Source organism: Berghia stephanieae, chromosome 1, assembly GCF_034508935.2.
Source record: "Berghia stephanieae isolate SIO BIC M18660-M18661 chromosome 1, UCSD_Bste_1.3, whole genome shotgun sequence".
Classification (NCBI taxonomy): domain Eukaryota; kingdom Metazoa; phylum Mollusca; class Gastropoda; order Nudibranchia; family Aeolidiidae; genus Berghia; species Berghia stephanieae.
Genome location: NC_088360.1, coordinates 88,720,128 through 88,737,212, shown reverse-complemented (window position 1 = coordinate 88,737,212; position 17,085 = coordinate 88,720,128). Strand labels below are relative to the sequence as shown.

At 37.7% G+C, this 17,085-nt stretch overlaps 1 protein-coding gene across 2 annotated transcripts in view; it reads left to right on the top strand.

The window, feature by feature from the left end:
- LOC144960825 (uncharacterized) overlaps positions 1-17,085 on the top strand; it is a 367,389-nt gene that overhangs the window by 276,903 nt on the left and 73,401 nt on the right. The window lies entirely within an intron of this gene.

Genomic DNA, 17,085 nt, shown 5'->3' with positions numbered 1-17,085 from the left:
GTCTGATTGATAGAATTTAGTGAGAACTAATCATCAACAAGGCTGTCTTAAAAACAATTACAAAAAGTTGAATGACGTCAATTTCGTTCATTCTATTCACCCAGCGGTGATTGTATGCTAGGTCTCCTTTGCTCAGGCGAGAGTAAAGTCGACGTCACCCTATGCATCAGAATGTTGATATAGGACTTTGCCCCACATATAGGGAAGTCCCCTAGACCTGTTTGGACACTTAATTCACACAGCCATAAATTTGGTTCCCTTTGCCCTACTGGGGGCATGAATAAATCATTGTAAGCATACGAAATCACAGGAATGCCATAAATGAATATGCATGTTTATTCATCATTGATCTGTTCTGCGCTTCCTGCGTAAAATATTCTGCCACATATTGATAAAACGTATTTATCCGGGTGGCGTCTTTAGACCTACAATCGTGGGAGGAGAGGTCACCCTTGCTGTGTCTTCACTCTCTATCCCCTTCTGTTTTCTTTTGCCATGTTGCTTTCTGTTTGTCTTGGAATGAGATTAATTGGTTTCCTGGTCCTGACCTCAGCCCTTGGCTGAGGGGAACCTACTCAAATAGCTAGTATTAGTTTTAGGAATCACACTTTTTTTCCTTTGTTAATCACCTCTCTGAAATGTTAAGTTATAGTTTTTGCTTGTGTTCAAGATAATATTTTGTAAGCATTTGTGACTATTCTACTCAATGAGATCCTGAGCTTATTCTCCATGAAAGTATTTTGGTAATATCAAACTAAGCACATTGATGGATTAATTTTGGAATCGATGTATGTATGCTTTCTGAACTTGCCCTATTTTCTTACATTTTCTCGTGTGTTTTCAACGTAAATCTAAACATTTTAACCATTCTAATACATAGTGGGCAGGGAGGCACTTACAGTGCTTTCTAACCCCTCCCCCTATATCTGTTCTCCAACTTGCTTTCCTGTCTTTGTCTTGGAATATGATTACTTGGTTTTGTCCTGGCCCTGGCAGGATACCCTGGCTGGGAGGGAAACAGTCAAATGTATAGAGTTGGGGAGATGATATTTTGTCTTGTAAATCATCTCTCTGTTATGCATTGTATTATTTTTGTTTTACATAAATATGAATTGAAAACATTTGAGTGGGTTTCTCTTATTTGGGACCCATTCTTGTGTCCTGATGAAACATTTAGGTAATCTCAAACTAAGTACTCTTGGAATCTACATCTGTTCCCTATTTGAACTAATTCCCTTTTGTCTTCCTTTTTTCTTGGGTACTTTTTGTAATTCTATTACTTTTTACTATCCCATTTTCTTCCTTTTTACTGGCGCTGTTATGACCTAAATGTGTTGCAAGCGACGTAAAACCCTTAAAAACAAACCAATATCTACCTTTTAAAAACTGGATTTTAAATGACCTAAAAGAATCGTTTGCGCCTAAGAACTCTTTAAAAACAAGAAACGCATACATTTTCCATTTTAGCCAGTAAACTTTTATCCAATGATCTAGCCGAATCTCCAGTCTGAGAATTCAAAAAATGTTGTCAGACACTTTTTGACAAGTCGATGATCATTTTGATCAGTCAGTATGAGAAGTAGACTTTTTCTTGGAATAAAATATGTCTTGTACGTTACTTGGGGTCCCAGGTTTGAGAGTTTTCGACAGGGTGAGGGTCATTGTAATTGATCGATATTTGAAGGACGAGTTTTCTGGCAAAACTTTAAATTCGTGTCATTCCAGTTAACTGGTTTAAAAGAATGGCTGAAAAATGTGAATTATTTTGGTTTGGGTTGTCTGGACAAGACGTGATTATGTGTAAGAAAGAGAGAGAGAGAGAGAGAGAGAGAGAGAGAGAGAGAGAGAGAGAGAGGGGGGGGAGAAAAGGGGGTAAGAGAGAGAGTGAGGGAGTAAAGGGGGCAAGAAGATAGAGAGAGATTGACAATGTATGTGCATGTATGTGTAAGAAAGAGAGAGAGAGAGAGAGAGAGAGAGAGAGAGAGAGAGAGAGAAGAGGGGGTAAGAGAGAGAGATAGAGATTTACAATGTATGTGTGCGCCTGTAAGTTTTCGTGTGCGTGTTTTGAAGTGCGGCGTGTATGCGTGTTTTAATTGGTAAATTGCAACAGATTGACAATTCATAAACACACACACACACACACACACACATATATATATATATATATATATATATATATATATATATACATTTATGAGTGTTGGTGGGTACTCGTAGGTACGAAAGTGCTCGATAATGATGGTTAGAGCTAATATAGAATGCAAATTGTCACTCACATTTTTTGTGGCCGAGACGATTCGAATGCCAATACACATCAACACTAATCACCACTACACAACGAAACCAAGATCAAGCAATTAGTTTGGAGTAAGAACTTTTCTACGGACATTACTAAGGATTACGCCGACTGAAGACGTGTAAGACACAGAAACGAATCGTCTCGGCCACAAAAAATGTGAGTCACAATTTGCATTATGTATATATATATATATATATATATATATATATATATATATATATATATATATATATATATATATATACACACACATTTTCACACAAACAGAAAGACAGAGAGAGAGAGAGAGAGAGAGAGAGAGAGAGAGAGAGAGTGAGAGAGAGAAAGAAAGAGACTCGTATGAATACGTGTGAATGATACTACATCAGCATCGATTTTGTTGAAATTAATTTTTGTGAGGTTATAGAAATCTGTGTGCGAGTATGTTTTTTTGCTCGCGTGCGCACGTATTTGTTGTGTGTGTGTGTGTGTGTGTGTGTGTGTGTCTGTGTGTGTGTTTGTGTGTGTATTTGTGTCTGTTGTTTTTTTATACATGTAAGGAGTTTGTTACCATATAATGGAAGAAGAAGAACTTGTTTAATATGAAGAGGCATGAGCATGCGTGTGTGTATGTGTGTATTCTAATATGTGTTTATATGTGTGCTCGTTTTGTGTATTGAAGAACTTTGCGTGAGCGCCCGCGTTGACAATTTAAAACTCGGTATTTTCTCCCTGTAACTTTCTAATACTAATCCTACTGACGTACTAACTAGAAAATAACGCGTTTTTTAAAACATAATTTTGTCCAGAAAACTCGTCCTCCAAATATCGATCGATTTAAATGATATTTACTTTGGCAAACACTCTCAAACCTGAGGCTCCGCAAGGTCCCAGGTTTGGGAGTATTTTCATAGATAAGGATCATTCTAATCGATCGATATTTATAGGACGATTTTTCTGACCAAATTTTTTAAAAACGTGTTTTCTTCTCACAGTTTGGCAGAATCAGTCTTAGGAAGTAAGAAAATGAAGGGAACTGGAAGGGGAGAGAATTCCAGCCAGGGACTGATGATAATGTCATAAGCCTCCACTAAGCTTCTGTACGCATCATTAGATGTTTGCGACTATTTAACCATTTAGATTTGGAGTTCGATTTTAGTCTTGTCGAACATTACATCTTGTCGTTTTCACTTGTGCGGCTTTGTGATCGTGACGTGCGGTACGACGCTCAAGTTTTAAGTCTGTGGGTCTTGGATCTAGTCCGGCTGTTAGCGACGCTAAGTTACGTTGAGTCCTTGAAAAATGTTCTTCACTAGAATTATGTCATTGAATAATTAACCAGTTAACTGCCGGATTTGGAGAGAGAAAAATCATCCTTCAAAAATCGATCGATATAAAGATCTCATCTTGGAAAAAACTCTCATACACGAGACTTCAAATATTAATCGATTAAAAGAACCCATATCTTGGCAAAAATTCTCAAACCTGAGAATTCATGAAGTCCCAAGTTTGAGTTTTTGACAAGATATGGTTTATCTTAATCGATAGATATAATTTCAAAGACGAGTTTTCTGATCAACTAATTTTAATAGGAAGTTTTCCAGATTACGACAGGGCTCGGGTTTTGTTGAATGTTGCTGTTAAAGGGGTAATTCCAGGAGTAAATCATCTGGAATTATGTTGTTGCAGATTGTTATTGAATTTGCGTTGGGCATCGAATGCCATTTCCTCCACCGACGCGATTATGCATAATCGACAAACTAGACTAAACGGTTGGCTGGTTGGTTTGATGAGTTGATGGATGAATGGATGGATGGATTGATGGATGGATGGATGGATGGCGATGGCATGGATGGATGAGTTGATGGTGAATGGATGGATGGATTGATGGATAGATGGCTAGCGATGGCATGGGTGGATAAGTTGATGGATGAGTTGGATGAATGGATGGATGGCTGGCGATGGCATTGATGGATGAATGGAAGGATGGATGGATGGATGGACGGATGGGTGGGTGGATAAATGGATGGGTGGGTGGGTGGGACGGATTGGTGGATGAATGAATGGATTGGTTGGTGAAGGGATGAATCTATGTATGTATGTATGTATGTATGTATGTATGTATGTATGTATGTATGTATGTATGTATGTATGTATGTATGTATGTATGTATGTATGTATGTATGTATGTATGTATGTATTGTATGTATGTATGTTGTATGTATGTATGTATGTATGTATGTATGTATGTATGTATGTATTGTATGTATGTATGTATGTATGTTGTATGTATGTATGTATGTATGTTGTATGTATGTATGTATGTATGTATGTATGTATGTATGTATGTATGTATGTATGTATGTATGTATGTATGTATGTATGTATGTATGTATGTATGTATGTATGTATGTATGTATGTATGTATGTATGTATGTATGTATGTGTGTATGTATGTAGGGTATGTATGTAGGGTATGTATGTAGGGTATGGATGGATGGATGGATGGATAAATGGATTCGTGGATGGATGGGTGGATGGATGGGTTGATGGATGGATGAATGGATGGGTGGATGGATGGATGTATAGATGAATGGATGATGGATAGAAGGATGGATATTAAGCCCCCCATAGACGCCGACATCCGCTGATAGCGGGACGGATGACCTATCGCTGTGACCCGATCCCTGCGTTTATCGCAGATGATTTTGGCCCACATACGGGGAGATATTTTTTAGAGGCGATCGGCCATCGGGGGCGTGGCAGTATAAAAAAGTGGACAATTTTTTTCGGATTTTCGCTGTTTTCACGTCGGATTCGTGATCAGCGTCAAATTTACAATAGCTTTGATACTAAGAACTGTGTGTTTACTCCAAAAATTGGTGAAATTAGAAAAAAATTTTAATTAATAGTGAGGCTATGTGGCCGACAGAACCGATCCCAGTTACTGTCTGTTATTCTATCTTTCGTCTTGCGCACAATAGTGATTACTTCTCACTAAATTATATCAATTAGACTGTTGAAGGAACGAAATTGACATCATTCCACTCTTTGTTATTGTATTTAGGCAGTCATTTTGGTAATTAGTTCTCACTAGATTATATCAATCAGACTTTTAACGTTCAAGGTTACTCGTAGTTTTGTATGACGGTACGTTATTTCCGACTGGTGGATGTTGTGAGCATTTTACCTAAACTCATAGCATCAATAACCGTCCAAGATATTCGCATCATATGTAGCAATAGCTATAATAATCTAACATGTCGAGAGAGAGAGAGAGAGAGAGAGAGAGAGAGAGAGAGAGAGAGAGAGAGGGAGAGAGAGAAAGAGAAAGAGAGAAAAATTTACTTGCGCTATATATACCGCTATATTCAATAAAGGTGCTCAAATCACTTTATAAGGGTCTTTGGCCAACATAAAAACATGTTAGTGTTAGACGAGACATGACTGTTAAGCGATATTGCAATTGTTTCCCGACAGAGACGACGCTGTAAACAGCGAGGTACTCATTTTAACAGTGAACAAGGTGAGAGAATGCGAGTAAAGAGCCTTTTCCAAGGACTCAATTATGCGCCACTCAGAGCGGGACTCGAATCCAGTACCGTCCGATCCAAAGGCGAGTGTCATTTCACAAGATCACATGCATAGCCGCACAAAAAAGTGATGAGAGAATAGATTCATATGTATTGAAGGAGGAGAGAGCGGATGGAGTGAGTAAAGTTCTTGGATATTTATAGAAGGAACCAAATTGACGTCACTCATCTCATTGTTATTGTTTTTAGACACCCATTTTTATGATTAGTTCTCATTAAAATATATCAGACTATAACGTTCAAGGTTAGATCTTTGGGCTGGAGTGATATTTCTGGATGGCGGACTTTGTGAGTATTTTAATTTAACACAGAGCATCAATAGAAGGAATGAATTTGACGTTAGTCAACCCGTTGTTATTGCTTTTAGACAGCATTTTATAATTAACTTATCACTAAGTTATATCAATCAGACAATGAACGTTCGCGTTTGCAGTTTTGTGTGTTAATATGTTATACCCCGATGGAGATGTCGTGAGTATTTTTCCAATACGCATAACATCAATACATTTGCAATCCGATTTAAGTTTAAAAGCAACGTAGACCACGGAAATTTTTCCATTTTGTGGACAATAAAGATTTGTTATTTATCGTCATTATTATTATTATTATTATTATTATTATTATTATTATTATTATTATTGTTATTATTATTATTATTATTATTATTATTATTATTATTATTATTATTATTATTATTATTATTATTATTATTATTAAAACAAATCGACAGTGTTCCCGTGGCAGGTTAAACGGGTACTCCTCGGGACTACTCGCATTCGCACCCCCCCCCCCTCCCCCCCACCACCACCACCACCACACACGCACACAGCTCTTTTCTTCTTTTTTTTTTTTTTTTTTTTTTGGGGGGGGGGCGTTGTTTGTAGATTATAATTCAAGGTTACAATGCCCACCCCTGTCATCCCGTAGTCAAGGCTTTTTGGCATCTGCCAATCCCAAATGTATGTGTCAAGGTCGACCGTCATGTCGCGTCAACGGGTGAGGAAAAAAAAAAAAAAAAAAAGAACTGGCATATTATTATATCATCACATTGAAAATTATGAAAACTATTTTTTATTTTGTATGAAATCCTTTATAAATTTTAGGATGATCAAGAACGAAACTTTTGCCCTCTACCTCTTCCTGGCGCAACATTTATAAAAATATTATTTAAAAAAAATAATAACACAGCATTTATTTGGCGCAATATCCACGTGCTCAAAGCGCTTTACAAGGGGTCCCAAGGCAACAGCAATATTAAACTTGAAAGACGAGACATGACGCCTGTCAGGCGATGTGACATTTTTTCCCAACAAAGACAACGAACGGCCATGTTTTACACCTGAGTACGGTGAGAGAATGGGAGTAAAGAGCCTTTTCCAAGGACTCAACTCTGCGCCACTCAGAGCGGGTCTCGAAACCCGAATCTTCCGATCCGAAAGCGAGAGTCATACCACTTGGTGCATCACAAAATAGGGAGGGGCACTGTTCTGTCTGCCACATAGCCTCAATATTAATTAAAATTTATTTCTAATTTCATCAATTTTTGGAGTAAAAACATAGTTCTTGGTATCAAACCTATTGTAAATTCGACGCTGATCACGAATCTGACGTCAAAACAGCGAAAATCCGAAAAAAATTGTCCAATTTTTTATACTGCCACGCCCCCGATCGCCGATCGCCTCGAAAAATATTTAGCAAGTCGGGCTTTGCGAGCGATGGACCGTACCTAGGTTTATCGGCCAGGTATTTGGCCACACACATGGCGTTTTCACCCGGTTTGCCTGATCGGGGTACGAACCAGGATCAAAACCGCGCGTGTATGGAGCCTTTTAGGTGGGTGGATGGATGGATGGATCGCTGGATGGATGGATGGATGGGTGGACGGGTGAATGGATGAATATATTGGTGGGTGGATGGGTGGATGGATGGAATAGTGGATGGATAGATTGATAGATGGATGGGTTTGTGGGTGTTTGGATTGATGGATGAATTGAAAGATGGATGGATGACTAAATGACTATTGAGTGGATGGAATATTCTTAAGCATTGATGACGGTAGGGAGGATCGGTGGATGAGCGGTTAAGAGGGTTAGAAATTAATAGAGAGATAATGAGAGAGATAGAGGCAAAGTGTTTGTTTATGTGTGTGTGTGAGTGTGTGTGTGTGTGTGTGTGTGAGAGAGAGAGAGAGAGAGAGAGAGAGAGAGAGAGAAATGGAATGTTTTATGAACGGACGGAGAGGTCAGCGAAATGACCGACTTCTTCATCTTCGTTTTTTCCTTCGATTTCTCTTCTTCTTCTACTACTACTACTACTACTACTACTACTACTACTACTACTACTACTACTACTACTACTACTACTACTACTACTACTACTACTACTAATACTACTACTACTACTACTACTACTACTACTACTACTACTACTACTACTACTAATACGACGACGACGACGACGAAGACGACACTGCTATTACAACAACAATACCTGCAACTACTACCACAACTACTACTACTACTACTACTACTACTACTACTATTACTATTACTACTACTACTACTACTACTACTACTACTACTACTACTACTACTACTACTACTATATTATTATATATTATTATTATTATTATTATTATTATTATCATTATTTCCTTCTCTTTTTACTTCTTTGTCTTTCCATCCCCATCCTCTTCACCCTCTTCCTTCCTCTCCTCGTCATCGTCCTCCTACTTCTCCTCCGCCTCCTTTTCCTTCTTCTCTTCCTCCCGTCTCTCCTCCTACTCCTCCTCCCCTCTCTCCCTCCTCCACCTACTCCTCCCCCCCCCCCCCCCCCCCCATGGTATTAAACTCGTATTTTAAAATTGGTATTATAAGTGCATACAACTCTGTCAGTTCCTTATATAATATCTAGAAGTAGGAGATAACTAAGATTTCTTTTTATCTAAATACTATTCAAATTGGGCTTCCCAAAAAAAAGGCCAGCAAAACATAATACCAGCCAAATCTCAACCCCCTCAGTTCATCAGATCGTTGCCCGCTTGAAAACAACTAACCTCCCGTGATTGTATCTTCTCTGCCGTGAATTCTCTCTTTCATGGCGGCGAGAAAAATACCATCGAGTCACCAGAAAATCATCAAGGGAAGAGGGGTAAAAAACACAACCGGGCGACATCGCCATCAGGCCGAGCTACTGCAAAGTTAACCAGTTAACTGCCGTACACTGGAAGAACTAGTATTTTAAAATTTGACCGGAAAAGTCCTCCTTCAAATATCGATTGATTTAAATGACCCTCATCTTGGCAAATTCTCTCAAACCCGAGAATCGCAAAATCTCTTGTTTTCCGAGTTTTTGCCAAGATGAGGGTCATTTAAATCAATTGATATTTATTTGAAGGACGAGTTTTCTGGACAAATTTGTAAATACGTGTTTTTCCAGAGTACGGCAGTTAACTGGTTAATGATGTCAATCACAGCCTCTGGTTCTCTTCCACCCATCCTCTCCCTTTCGCTACTCACCAACTAAAAGAGGAGAGAAGGGGAAGAATAAGAAGAGGAAAAATTGGGGGAGGAGGAAAAAGGGGGGGGGGGGGGGCCTCGCCGACAAAAATCGATGGCCCTTGAACATTACTGGAACTGCCTGGTTCTGCGACTGATGCGAGCCTCTCGTTTATCTGACTATTTCCTTAATTTCTATTGATTAGTCCGCCTCTTTTCCGCTCCGTCTAGGACGCATTATTGAGTGTTTATGAGGCATAGATCCCATCTTTGTAAATAACGCTGGTGTACAAAAAATAATGAATAATATAATTTCACGTCACGCATTGTTCGTAGGAGAACAATGGGTCGTAGTAATTCTTTGGCGTATCGATCTCAAAATTGTAAACAACAGGGACTTGAGTCGTCAGAGGGTGCTTCGCTTGCCTAGGCAGATAGTAACAATAATAAAGAGATAGTTCTGATTTATTTATTTTTTGTTTCGATTCCTTAGTTGAGATTCTTTATCGAATTTTGTAAAAATGAGTATTTGATATCCTATTGAATTTTCCTTTAGTATAGACAGAATGCAGTAGACGTCACTCAATAAGATATTGTTGAATTAATATAAGACAGAAATGTGATCGGTCTCCCTGAACTTCTTTTTGACACAACATAGAAAAACGCTTCCGCTATTATAAAGCTTTTGTACCCACTAAATATTCTAAAAGAGATTTACAAAAGGTTCCAAGCAAACAATAAAAATAAACATACAAAATAAGACAGGATGACTGTAAGGCGCTATCGGAATATATTTTTCGAAAGAAGCAACGCTGTTACTGGTCAGGTTTACGCATAAGTGTGGTGAGATAATTTTTTTTTAGTAAAGAGTCATTTCCCATTGACGCTTCCTCCGCTTGACACTTTGACGACTTTATTTCAAAGGATCGCAAAATAAAAACAAGACGCATATTTCATTTAGCCACGTTTCTTTCTATTTTATCAACGAGCAGTTAAGCAAGGTGGCCCCCAATCTGTCAAATATTTATAAACGTGGGATTTGTTTCTCTCTTCTTTTTTTTCCTTTTTTCTTTTTTGTGGTCTTGTGGTATGACACTCGCTTTCGGATCGGAAGGTTCTGAGTTCGGCGCATAGGTGATTCCTTGAAAAAGGGTCTTTATCCACATTCTCCCATCATACTCAGGTGTAAAATGAGTACCTGGACCTTAGCAGCGTTGTCTCTGTCGGAAAAAAAATCAATATCGCCTAACAGGCGTCATGTCATGTCTTGTTTTACATATTACGCTTTGCTGTTGGTTATTGACCCTTTGTAAAGCGCTTTGAGCACGTTTAATGGATATTGCGTTTTATAAAAGCTCAAGTTTTAGTGGGGGGGGGGGGGGGTTCTCGTTGTTTTAACATTGCTGAAAAAGATGGGTTCTTTTAAACATCAAACAAGGCCTTTACCTGAAACGTACTCATTTTGCACATGAGTAGGTTGAGAAAATACGAATAAGCAGCCTTTTACAGTGGCTAACTTTGCTCTGCCAATACGTCGCCATCGTTCACTTATAGACTTATAGACCAGCAGGAAAAGAACAATAATAAATGGAGTACCTCAGGGCTCTGTTCTAGCACCAACTCTATTCAACGTCTATATAAGCGACATTCCCGTAACTAAAGCTTTCAAATTTGGTTATGCTGACGACATCGCAATTGCATGGCAATCAAACGACCTTAAACAAATTGAAAAAAACGCTTACAGACGACACCAACATTCTGCAATCATTCTTCAATAAATGGTACCTTCGAATGAATACCACAAAAACTGTCAGTACTCTGTTCCATCTAGATAACCATCAAGCTGACCAACAAATAAATGTCACAACTAATAACTTTACGTTACCATACGACCAAAACCCAAAATATCTCGGCGTAATCCTGGACCGGTCCCTCACATATAGGAAACACTAGAAAATACTGCACATAAACTCCAAAAAAGGGACGGTATCGTTAGAAAACTTGCTGGAACTTCCTGGGGTGCCTCCACATCAGTCCTCAGAACATCCTCTATAGCACTCTGTTACAGTGTAGCAGAATACTGTGCCCCTGTCTGGGCAAGGTCCACTCACACCAAAATAGTAGACTCCGCTCTAAATAACACCATGAGAACAATTTCTGGCACATTGAAATCAACTCCCACCTCGTGGTTACCAATTATGAGCACAATTGCCCCTCCCCATCTCCGAAGAGAAGAGGCGACACAAAAACAATATCACCGACTGGAGAAAACAACATCAAATACTCCACTCTGAATAATCACCCAATCAGCCCCCACAACATCACGCCTAAAATTTCGCAAACCGTTCTACAAATCCAAAAAAGAACATTTCGACCTCTCTGATAGCTGGAAAACTGAATGGGAGAAAAACAAACCAAAAAACAGTGATCTAATCGAAGACCCTACAGCAACACCACTCCCAGGTTTCTACACACAAAACAGAAAACAGTGGTCCTCCTGTGACAGACTACGATCTAAACACGGTAGAACAGCATCTAATCTCCACAAATGGGGCTATATAACAACACCAACATGCCAAGCCTGTAACGCTCCAAATCAGGACATCGACCATGTGGTACTTCACTGTCCATCAACATCCGTAGAGGGCGGCTATCCTGCTATCCACAAAGCTGATGACGACTACATCAAATGGCTGAATGAGTCACACTTGGAGGTGTGAAGACCATACGACACTACTACACTACTTATAGATAGTTCGAAGATGACGTCACTCAGGTCTTTGTTATTGTTTTTTGCCATCCGCGTTTATGAGTAATGTTCACTGAACTGTATTAACCTGACTATAAACGTTCATGGATACACACAGTTTTGTGTGTTGGTCCGTTATACTTCCGGATGGCAATGTTATGAGATTCTTAGCCAAGCGCATACTATCTATAGCCAGACACCAGAACCCACTTGGACTTTTATTTTGACGCCATTTTTTAGATTTTTGCAGCGTCTAGTGAGTTGTCGTTAGCAGAGCTCGAGGAAACACGAGATTCCATTGGTTGAACTATTGAATACAACTCACGGTTTGTTTTCTTTTGTGGCCAAAGACTTGTCTTTTGACATTATTTTTTGGTCAGTGTCAGGCTATAAGTTTCCGATGACTGCGACCTGTAGCGGACTCTATTCAGGGAGCTCTAGCTATGTCACAAACCATTGCCATACCACAAAACTACAACCATCGGGGTATGTCATGTTTCATTTCATATAAAATAGTTTATTTTAGGTGTCATTATTTGAATTACTCGCTGTGTCAATAACATTAGGCTGCGTGTAAATATAAATATATATATATATATATATATATATATATATATATATATATATATATATATATATATATAATATATATATATATATATATACGGAAACGTTGAATCCTTAATCTATGTGTGTAAATTAATTTCAATAGCCATTATGTATGCCCAAGGAACTGGAGTTCATCCGGTTTGTATACCAACTTTGGTAAACACCAACAGAAAAAGACAGTTAAAATTTCTCGGACATGTTTACAGAAAATACGAAATTGAAAAGATTGTACTTACGGGTAAAGTTGCTGGGAAGAAAAGAAGAGGGAGACAGAGGATTGATTACATTGACAGTCTGAACGGATGGATTGGTGGAGGAGGAACAGGAATCGAGCTATTGAGAAGATCTGAGGACAGATATGGTTGGAGGGACATGATCGCCGATGTCTGCAACAGGCCTGGCACTTGATGATGATGATAGTGTGAAACGGACAAAAACTAATTTCTTTCCACCCTTTGGATAGGAAGCTAGTCTATCGCAAAGAACTGTCCGCCAGATTTTACAGACCCAGTTACCTAATCACTGTTGGTGGGGGTATATATATTTATATATATATATATATATATATTATATATATATATATATATATATATATATATATATTATTCATCCTGTTAAGAAATCAATTTCTCTTCAGGCCAATAAATCTCCCATTTCACTACTGGCTTGGGTTCATATTAATGGGATAAGTTTGGAAACAGTACGAAAACCGAGACAAAACTCTTTAATTAATCTTAAACAAGTTGGCATGACGATAATAAATTGTTGTATCGAGGTTTAAATTTCCCGGAAAAAACTGATTGTACGATGCGTAATATGACCAATGAAAATGAGGCTATAGTGCTATAAAAATGGTCCCCATTGTTGTTATTGACCCTCGCTAATTACCCAGTCCTCGAAATAGATTCGCTAGCCATAATACTAGCTGACCTTACCTATTAAAGGAATACCTCGACTATGCTAACTCTGTGTCTAGTTCTATTTTTATCATGTGTTTCTATTTTGGACCTTAAAAGATTATTATTAATAATACAATAATTTCTCTTTATATATATATATATATATATATATATATATATATATATATATATATATATATGGGGTGGGAGGGGAGGGATTGTTCAGATAAGAGCAACTAGATTCTACTCTTCTTTTTCTTTTTTTTTTGGAAGGGGGGTCCTCTCTGCTCCCTTTCCAGCAGTGATTGGGTAGCGGGATCTGTCAGAAATGGCTGAAAGTACTTTCCGATAGTCTAACGTCTTATTTAACCTCAAGAATACATTTATGACTGTCTTTTTGAAGCTACACAATAACAAAGTCAATATTACTAAAATGTTTTCCTATAGCCAAGCGTCTTATCTAGCAACGTCTAGAATGCAATTGTCCACCTTTCCTTTTGATGCTTTAGAAAACTCGGATAAATTCCGCCTTCTCGGGTTTATTTGATTCAAAGGAATATCTAATTTATTTTTTACTTTTCTTGTTCCATAATTTTAACATGTCTAAGTAGGATGTCATCATATACCACGTGTCCCATCATCTTTACAAGGATCCCTAACCAACAGTAACACTTAACATACACCTTTCATCATTACGGACAACTTCTATTTCCATATGGATGACTCATCGTGCTCTGATGCCAGGAATTTCAAAATATTATTGGAAACATACCACCTGATACAAATAATTGACAAACCATCTCATACAGCGGGCCATTGTTTAGATTTAGGCCTACTTATAGTAAAAGAGGAAGACAGTCCACTTAAAGATATAAAAGTCACGGACTATAGCGGGAAACCGACAATAGCGATCGCTTGCTCTCCTTTGGATAAAATACTTGCCGTCAGATCTAACAGACGCAGCTACCCTATTACTGCTGGGTAGACAAGGGGGGCGGGGGGGGGGGGGCGGAAAAAACTCTCGACTGATCCGGGATCGATCTTGGTCCTTTAAGGGGCTGTTTGGGTCTTTTCTAAAAAAAAATTAATTACCTATATTGGGCGGTTTTAATCATTCTGTATCATCAATATATGTTAAAAAACAACATTTATGGTGAGAATTTTTAATTATCTGTGTTGATACCCATTTTGCGATCTAATTTGGGGGTCTGACATCAAAAAATATAACAATCTTGTGGCAAACGTTCCACAAAAACTAATGAAGGAATCACCTCCAACATTGTACCATAGTGTGTCACCATAGAGAGATTTTACGGCTTTAGCTTATGGAATTTTTATCAGATCATTACAAAGTTGAGAATCAAAATGTTATGACAAAATTGATGTAAAAAAATTCAGATTTAGGATTATAATTTAAAATTCACATATCTTATTTTAAAAATCTCTCTATGGTGACACAATACATTATCTCTGTCATAACTGTGGAAATTTTCAGACAATTTCATTGAATAGATTCTGAGAAACGTTTGACACAGTATCCCATACCCTTAGAAAAATGACTTTTTGAGAAAATAGCAAAATAGCTTCCGGTTTTTCACACATTTCTTACTACCTGTACCATTTTCGACTTTGTATTTCGTGCCTTTATAGTATACTTTAAGAATTTGGACTTCAATTATATTATTTCTAAGATAATAAAATATCATTTTCCACCAAAATCTCAAAATCAAATTTTTGAAGGATTTTCCTAATAATTAGACCCAAACCGCCCCTTAAGTATGAAGCGAGTGGTTTACCAACTGATCTTATAGATAGAACGAAGTTGACATCACTCGGTTCTCTGTTATTGTTTTTTTGCCATCCAAATTTATGAGTAAATCTCACTAAACTGCATTAACCAGACTATAAACGGTAAAGGTTACCCACAGATTTGTGTGTCGGTCCGTTATACTTCCGGATGGCAATGTTGTGAGCTTCTTAGCCAATCGCCTACTATCTATGCGATGTTGATTTAGTTGGCCACTAACCAATGGGTCATAACGATCGTAAAACTGTCGCATTGCCCAGGCCTTATGATCTTGGGGAAGACACTTTACGCGCATTATAGCCAACTTGAGTCAGATGTGAAAGAATAACAGACTTCATACAGTGACGGATATACTGAGAGTGCTGGTAGAAAATGACGACTTACGAGCGACTTTACGGTATGGAATGGAAATGTTGTTTCCATGTCGGCTGTTGGGGGAATAAATGAAGCATTGTGAAGAGCATTGAGTGTGGTGCATCCATGGAAATACTCTATAATATAAATGTTCATGTTATAAATCCAAAAACACAACATCGGAGTCAGAAAAATATAAAGTTGGCGTCCCATCCAAAGGCTAGCAAGCATTTGCTACTTTCACGATGCAAACTCTTAGATAAACACCAGATCCATAAAACAAGATGACTTTTTTTATCGTCAGGTTTACTCATCCTGAGTGTTTAGTTGTGTTTAGTTCGAGTGTCCGAATTTTGAATGTTGCGCAACGTGTTATACGATAGCCCTAAGAAGATACAAATTATTGTGTATTTACAAACGATGATAAATATAGAAACAAAACAACCTGTCATCTGATCTATGATTCTATTCTTAGCGGTTATTTGTGTATTCTGAGATAACTAATTCCATGTTTTCAAGATAAATCTGATATGAACACTGTCAACTTTAAAAATGATATAGAGTCGCTTCACAGCATTTCCGTCTTGCGATGGTTATTTTTGTACAAACAAACAAGATGCGTAAATACGATAATTGGAATTACTGAACAACTTTATAATGAAATCAGAATATTTTTACCCTACAAATAAGGTGCGTTGTTTGTATAATTACAACATACAAAAATAGAAATAGAAATGCCATATATCTAATTATTCAAAATTAGAAAAGAAAATAACAAAGAATACAAATAAATAAAAATTGTACTTCTCTTATATTTTCTTAATGCGTAAATGTTGATGCTGATGATAATCTTTCACTTTCTAAAATCATATTTACACGCGACCCTTTTATTTTTCTATCGATCCACCAGTTCGTGGGCCGCATGGAATCGATTAGTGCCCGATCTAAAGGGTAGCACGCAGTTGTTATTGTTCTTTTCACCCTACCGGAACCAGCATAACGGAATGCATGTGTTTACTGGAATTTTATGACATTTTATTCACTGCCTGGTTTGTTTTTGTTTTGTTGTTGTTGTTTTTTTGTTTTCGTTTGTTTGGTTTTTGTTTTTGTTTTTTTTTTTTTTTTTTTTTTTAAATCATCATAATAATTCTATTTATTTGGATATATTGATACCTAAGTAATAATAAACATTATGAGAGAAGGCTTAGACCTAGTGAGTGGTGGATTGAAATGTGCGGTCGCAATGATTGAGGATTTTACCTGAGTAATAAAAAAAATCGATACTACTGTGTGCGACGT